Consider the following 8274-nt stretch of genomic DNA (forward strand, 5'->3'; position numbering starts at 1 on the left):
GTCTAAAGGGCTATAAATAATCATTGGTGATGGGCTGAGTTTCCTCCCATCATTAGTCTTATCTCCGCAATGCCTGTTCTGTCATGTTGCTCATTTCAGGGTCAAAAAATTCATCTGGAAGAGCAGCAGTGCACAGTGGGTTTCCCCACACCCAAACACGGAGACTTGTTAACCATCACCTTCACCACTCCAGCACTGCACAGCGAGCCTCAGCCTCACGTATTGGCCTCTGGGTGCTCTCCCCTCCTGTACTACTATGCCTGGAAGAGTCATGAAGTATCATAGCAGCTCTTCGTGATCTCTTCTGGAGATGGAGGATTGCAAAGTGGACTGGAGTTATTGAAGGACCAACACTCCCAAGAAAAGATCTTTCTGTGTTTCGTATTTTACCCACATCAGCTTTACAGAAGGAAGGCATTGGAAATAACCACAAAGAGAGCTTATGTTGTGGCAAGCTCAGTTGCTTTCCACATCTCTATGCAAGTACCAGCACCACCACTTAAAGCATTTGTTGACCGCATCATAGTTGCTGCACCTCGAGGAAATTCATCTCGGAGGGTTGGTAAAGCCAATTCACCAGTGCTCAGGTTCCTGTTTCAATCATTTAAGGGGCAGTTTGTAGATCAAAGAGGTGTTGAAAGAAACAAAGACCCAGGTGATTTGAAATACAGTAGTGGTTGGAATGTGCTGCAGTGGGGTTCCTCTCCTAAGACAGCCCCTGCCTCCAGGTGTTGCTCTGGGAACAAGAAAAAAAGGGGAAGTGGTTGGGGATGGACAAAACCCTAAAAGTAAGGGAAAGAATGAGGAAGAAAAGAGTAATCGCTCTATCACCATCAGACCCCAGAGCAGTGCATTTGTTCCTCCTTTGCCATCCCAAACAATCACCTGGCCTTTAGCTTGCCTTCAGCCCCTTCCTCCTATTGCAAGCATGTAATTATTTACACCAGGTGCATTGCTTCAACCCAACTCTTATAACATGCCCATTCACAAATAAAGGATTGTAATTTGGCAGCCTTCACTGAAGTTTCTTTGTCAAAGTCCCCTACCCTCGGTGTAATATTACCTTGACAAGCAGTACGGCACAATGGAAAGGGAAATAGAATTTATACGGGGAACAAAGGACAGGAGTGCACCCTGCCTCCAGCCCCAGGAGGCTGTACAGAGCGGGCTGCAGGGTCTCTGCTGACACAAGGCCTGCGTCATAGGAAAGCTGTGGGCATGGCAGCACGGCTGGGGGACAGATCCACCTGCAGATAGTGCTTTGTGCACTAAATGCTGCCGCGGCTATTTAAAGTTGGAATTAAGGAAAGATTTTAGCTGGCAGGGCCCTCAGAGCTGACACGGGGTGTTCAACTCGAGTAGTGCTCCCTTCCCAGTCCTTGAACATAGGATTGTCCCATTGCTGCTTCATTCAGAGTGCACAGCCTGCACGAAGTTGCCATTGAGTTTGCTGATGGCCGCAGGATCAGGAGTGGTACTAGAAGTCTTGTGAAAACTCAGATCTCGTGGCAGCTGTGACACTGGATTTTGTTTCACTGAAGCTCCTGGAATTTGCCTGTTGCGTGCTTGTGGGGCCAGACCTGTGCCTTGGCAGGTGCCCCTAGGCAGTGCTGTAAAACAAAGCAACAGTGACAACAACAGTGAGGGAAAAGTGAGAAATGAGATCATTTCTGTCTGTGGCTCTTGTCCTTTCATTTGATGTTATAGCACATCCAGGCATGGATGAACAGAGTGATGATGGAGTCTAAGTGCTACCTCCTTAGCCCTAGATAAGTCCCATGTCTAGGAGGAACACCAGCACAGATTGGGGGGCAACCAGCTGGAAAGCGGCTTTATAGAGAAGTACTTGCAGGCCCCAATGGACAGCAGGTTGACCATGTGGTAAGAAAGTGCCTCCGTGACACAGAAAGCCAACAGTCTCTTGAGGTAGATGAAGAGAATGGCCAGCAGGTCAAAGGAGATGATCCTTCTTCTCTCTTCACTGAGGAAGCACATATGAAGTGCTGTGTCCAGCCCTGGGTTTCCCAGGGCAAGAGAGACATGGGCATGGGCTCAGCCCAGCAACAGCCATGAAGATGCAACTGGAGCATCCCTCTGATGAGGAAAGGCTGAAGGAAATGGGACTGTTCAGCTTGAAGATACAAGGATTCTGGAGGAATCTTATCAGTGTTTACCTGCATGGTGGGAAGGAGAAGAAGAGCCAGACTCTTCTCAGTGGTGCCCAGTGGAAAGATAAGAGTAATGGGCACAAATCAAACTACAGAGAAATGGTTCCATAGAAACGAAAGAAAAAGCTTACGTATGGCAAAGGGGATGAAACACTGGCACACTCTGCTCTGGATGCAGAGCAAGGACATTTCTTCCTTGGAGATATTAAAAGCACAGCTCCACACTCTTTTAGCAGCCTGCTCAAACTGATGCTGCTGTGAGCTTGGGAGGGACTTAGACCACCTCTAGAGGTGCCTTCCAGCCTCAGCGACTGTGCTTCTGCCTCATCACCATCCCATGTATTCCCTGTTGCCACAGCCTTTCTCTACTCCCACCTCTCAATCAGTGCACACCTCTGCTGTCATCCTCCCCTGGCATTAGGCTCACAGCCTCACCCTGACTGCCAAAGCAGCCTTTGCAACCTGCCTTGATTCAGCTGGGGGCTGCACGCTCCCCACATCACTGTATGCTCCTGGGACAGCCCAGGGCAATCTGTGCACTCACCAAGACCGGCGTCAGTGAGTGAATCCAGGAACGCTGCCATTTCTCTGTGGCATATATGGGAACTCAAAAGCTTTTCAGAAAACAATTTTCTTGAAGGACACTTCTCTTGCAAGGCATTTGAGATAACAATCTCATTCTTGCTGTTTGAAGCAGCGGATAACTCTTGTATGAACATTTGAAAATGAATAGCACTAAAAAAATAAATTCTACCCATCTCCAAGTTGGACTGGAACTCAAGTGCTGTAAGAAACTGGCCCATCAGTGAGATGAGGGCTCTATGCAGTACTTCAGTCACCACCAGGCTTTTGCTTGCCTGTTTGCCTATGTTTTTCCCAGTATTTCCCTTACCTCTGAGGTTAAGAACACACCAGTGGATAAAAGCTGTGCTGCAGCATTTGCACTCTGCAGATCCATTGGAAATTGTGTTGTGGGCCCAGACACAAAAACAGCATGGCTGTCTCACCACATCTCCTCATGCAACCACCTCTCATTATCTGACTTTTCCAGAAGACAAATCGCTGTTCCATAGCCAAAGAGAAGCATTAGCAGCATCCTGACCTTGGGGAGGCTTTGACGTCCCTACATGAAGGCTTTTCCTCAGTAAGAAGCATCATTGCAGAGCACTGGCATAGGTTTACCATATTGCAACATCCAGATTTCTAAAGCACATTGCAAATGCAATCTTCTTACCAGAGAATTAAAACGTAGATCAGTAGGAGACCTCTGGCTTCTAGTTTTCTACTGACTTCTTTGGTTCCTCTGCTGTATTTTTTTTACTCACTCCTCATTACAAAAATCAGTTGAAATGAACTGCCAGTTCTGGCCTTTTCCCATTTATTACATGCAATTGTTTTCTTTTTTGCTAACTTGATCTTTGCTGCACAAGAGAAGGCAAGCGCGGCATTTTAACTCCCATTTTTTTGCCCAAATTTCTTCTAGGAGCTGAGAGAAAGGACAGTGCTGGTGCTGAGATGTCCAGACCATGTTTTCACATCAGCTGAATTCTCTATGGCTGAGTCCAGCAGCAGCCAGGCTTGGTGGCAGCAACCCAGATCCAGCATTCACCACCAACCAAGAGGCCACCCTATTCTAGGACATCTCCCTGAGAACAGGCAGACAATTATTTAGAACATAAGAGGGAAGAGGGTGAGAAAGCTTCACTAGCGACAGCCTCTTTTACAAACGTTTACAAGTCTCACTTATAAGAAAATTACCGCAGGAAAATTCAGTGTTCACAGCTGGATGGAAAAACCCCTGAAATACAGTTTCCTGTGACTCTCCATTCTGCAACAGTTGGGACTCTGTCTGAAATTCAAATTAACTTTCATACCCTGCCTACAATTCCATTTTGTGCCCCAAAGCAAAATTTCCTGTATAATTGCGTGTATTTAGGTCAGTTCTCCATTGTTAGCTTCTGCAAAAGAGAACGGATGATTTGCTAGTGGAAAAAATTCCTAGTACAGTTTTCAAAGGCATTCTTGCAATTAGAGACTGTACTCCTAAATGAGGCTGGAACACAGGCGTGTGTTTGCTTGGGTGCTGCCTTGAGACTTTCTGTGCACCTCTTCTTGAGGCCAGGATGACTCCATCTGAGCACAGACCACGTCCTCAACCAATACAGGAATAAGCTGATCTGCCAAACTGCTTTTTAAGAAGTAGTCGCCCCATTTTTGCACTCCTACTAAATATGAACTAATATGATGCAATGTGTACAGTTATTAATCTATCCAACCGATGTTAAATCCAAAGAAACAGCACGCTGGTCTTTTCCCATTCTAAGGTTCTTTTCCCTGAAAATTTTCCCTACGCTTGAGTGAAATCTCTTTGTTTCTGCATTTTTAATGTGAGAAGTCCTGTGTTAGTATCTTCTGTTTATGTTTGACAGCCAAGCACCAGCCACACGCAGGGACAGACGCATATAAACATGTCAGCTTGCACAAGTATAGAATTAAATCAAAACATGGTGAGCTGAGCATAATGAAGAAGAAGATTCTCTTGAACATTCCTTTAATTGGTTGAAACTGGGGATCTGTGCAACACGATGCCTTTATCTCCATGTGACATGTGACTCAAGATGTGTATTTTCTCTACATCCTAAAGACCCCTGGTCTGGTCTCGTGGTTTCATGCACATTTTTTGAAGGCACTGCCAGGACAGGTCCAAACTGTTTGAACACACCATGCCAAGGCCTCGTCAAGGCGGTAACACTGCAGCCTGGGCAGCAAAAAGACAACAGCAATTCTACATGTAGATTTCTAGGCATTAATTAAAGAATCAAATCAAATCTGCACTCCCTCCCTCCCCCCTCTGATGCTTGTGAGGGACAACAAAGCATCGCAAATCTACCTCGGGATATTGGGAGAGAGGGCTGAAAAGAATCAGGTCAAAGCACACAATATACAAATCCTTGCGTTGCCTCAGGGCACAGAATGCAACGACCTCAGACGGTTCTGAAAATCGATTACAGAAGGCCTTCAGCTGCATGGAGTCAATGACCCTATCCATGCGTATCAAGAGGAAAACAGCTAAACCTTCTCTGAGCTAATACTCATAAGGGCTTCTGGCCCAAGATGTGCATGGTGGCTGGCAAGAGGGGAGCTACAGAAAACCTCTCCCAGCTGATCTTCCTCAGCCCACGTGAGGAAAACATTGGCTTTCTGTTCACAAAGATCTGATTTCCATAAGATCAGAATAGACGATCCCTGGTCTTCCCTACAAAAACATCACCAGCTGCACGAGGGGTCACAACGCAGTAGACAAAGAACGTGTGTAATTCAGGAGCTGTAACTGCCTCATGAAATATATGTCAAAAGAGACAGGTGGCCTCAAGGCTTGGGCTGCCCAGTGTCTTTGTCTTCAGGTTTTCTCTGGATGGAAGTGCAGGGGAACTAGGAGGGGTGGAAAGGAGGGAGCTTCATCTGGACCCAACGTTTCCTTTTCCACTCACAACCAACAGGATTTGTAAATGCTGCTCAATTAAAGCAGATCTACTTTGACATTAGAAACCACATGAAAATGAAGGGTTTTGCTCCCACTGAGCAGAGCATTCAAACACAGGGGAAAACCACTGATTGTGATTTGGATAGCAAAATGAATGGCAGTTTTAAGACTTACAATGCCCAAGTAGACACAGCAAAGAGATTCTTGTGGTACTACTGGTGAGAGACTGTTTCCAGCTGTTTCAGTTACCTTCAGCAGAGAACAACTTCTAAAGTCATTGGTGCACAGACATGCACTGAGCTTGCTCTCCCCAACAGTGCTTTAAACACAAATATATTAACCAGATACAAACATTTGAGAAGAGGTAAAGATGAAGGAATAGAGAACGAGGTTGGAGAACATTACTTATTAAAAACTTGTGAAGTCGGGGCACAGGGATTACATTTTTCAAATTTTTCACACAATACATCAGTATTGCTTACTAAATATGTTCTAGGCAACACTGCAAAGACCTGAAGTCAAGCAATACTGAAGATTTAATAAAAAGAAATTAAAAATAGGGTAAAAAGTAGCTCAATTAATTACCCGTTCTTTAGCAGACTGCACAATTGTGTTTTTCTTTGTTTCTCTTTCATCTTTAAAAAAACCATGGCAACAGTGGAGGAAATGAATTGCGGGTTCGGTGCCACAAACATCTGACTGTGCTTGCTTCTGAGCACGCGAGCATCTCGCCGGCTTCAGCCAGGACAGAATGTTCAGCAGATGCTGCAGGATGCAGTCAACATGGCCAGCTGCATGCAAAAGGACAAGGGTCCAGGCTTCAGGCCAAAAAGAGGTAGCTATGGAAGGTAAATCAGAGGGATGAGGTGTGTGTGTGAGGTGGCAGAAGGAATGAGCTTCACTGCACACAAAGCAAGAACCAACCACAGACAAGACCCAAACAATCTGAGTATGTAGGGGATTTCAAAATTAGCCCACAGGTTACAGTCTACCTAGAAGCGTGATGATAAACTGGGTGTAGATTCTCATCAAAGTCAGAGGATCATAAAGGCTGGAAAAGATCACTAAAATCACCTGGTCCAAGCAAACCCAGTTCAAATTCTAATATCAAAGCTTGTTATTAGCTATTGAACAAGAAAAGCTGGGCTGTGGCCTGGAGCAGCTTTCTCCCAGTTGAACTCATGCCCACATCACAGCTTTCAGATACAGGTAAAGCGAGATCTTCATCCTCATTGTAGCATCTGAAGTTAGTGCAAGACTCAGCCCTAATTAGGCTGGTCTCCTATTAGTGTTTGCCAACAGGAATATATATATTCTTATATTAATTCAATATATTCTTATATTGGAACTCCTGTAAGTTTTAGATGTATAAAATCATTCAGCTAATATACATCTGTACCTCAGTATTGACATTACTTTGATTCATTTTGTATGTTTAATTACTAATATTTTCAGTTAAAGTCTTCTTAAATCGTCCTTCAGATTTTTTTTTTGCTGAAACTGACTTCTGAAATCTGAAATGAAAATGAACTGGTGGCCTCCAATTCATTACTGGGAATGGAAGGTGACTGGGAAGGCTATAAAATTGAAATAGGCAAGCAAGGTAACTGAAGGTGAGCATTAAAATGCCCCAAATAAACAAAGCATTGCAATGACATAAAAAACATCTGAGGTGTAAGCTTCAGACTAATTAAAACATGAAGTAAAACATATTAGGAGTAAGATTAAGCTGTGTTGCTTTGTATTCTTTAAGTATCAGACTCCCACTCTCTCCAATAGCAGCAGCAGGCACTACAAAAGCAGTCCCTTACTCAACTGAAGGAGTGCTGAGAGGCTTCTGGCCTTTAGAAAGTAGAAAATGCAGAAAAACAGCGTAGCTACAAAAAACCTGGAAGTGAACCATGTCCAAATATCCTACTCCTCCTGTTTAGATCATAGCTTAGGGATACCACAGGTTATTTTAAAAACAGACCAAAAAAGATTTTGTTTCCTTAAATGTCATTATTTTTTTTGCACGCTTGTGACATACTTGGAATTATTTTGTCAAATACAAAACCTTTTCATCCTGTATCTTTTTATAGTTTATGGGACAGGATTCAAGTTTCAGAGGAAGGTGACTGTTCCCACCAAGTCATAGTTGGTATGCATGAGCCAGCAGCAAACTGTGTCATACTGGTTCAGAGGAAAGGAGAAGAGCCATGATGCAGGTCAGCAAGATGATACTTCCTAAGGAGAAGCAGCAGAATGCCAGGCACTGTCACAGACACTTCTACTGTTAAAGAAATCACAAAGAGCAACTTAGGTTGAATTCATATCTGTTCTACCCCACAAGCAAGCTCACTGGTTTAAATGTGTGTTCAGCAAAGTTTTAATTCAGGTCAGGCCTATGTGTTAGGTGATGGCAAGGTCTGCAGTCCTGTCTAACAGGATGAGAAACCCAGCCAGCAAATCTCATAAAGCAGGGGCCGAACACCAGGAAGCTGCTAATGGGGAGAAGAACTTTTTGTCACAAGAACTATGGCTTGTAAGCAGGAGCTCTGGAAGGATGAGGCTAATTTTAAGTTGTCCCACTTTTAGTAAAAATGTTGCAAATTTTCCAGTAAAATGGAAGAGTACAGAGTT

Source organism: Meleagris gallopavo, chromosome 5 (assembly GCF_905368555.1).
Source record: "Meleagris gallopavo chromosome 5, MGAL_WU_HG_1.1, whole genome shotgun sequence".
NCBI classification, from domain to species: Eukaryota; Metazoa; Chordata; class Aves; order Galliformes; family Phasianidae; genus Meleagris; species Meleagris gallopavo.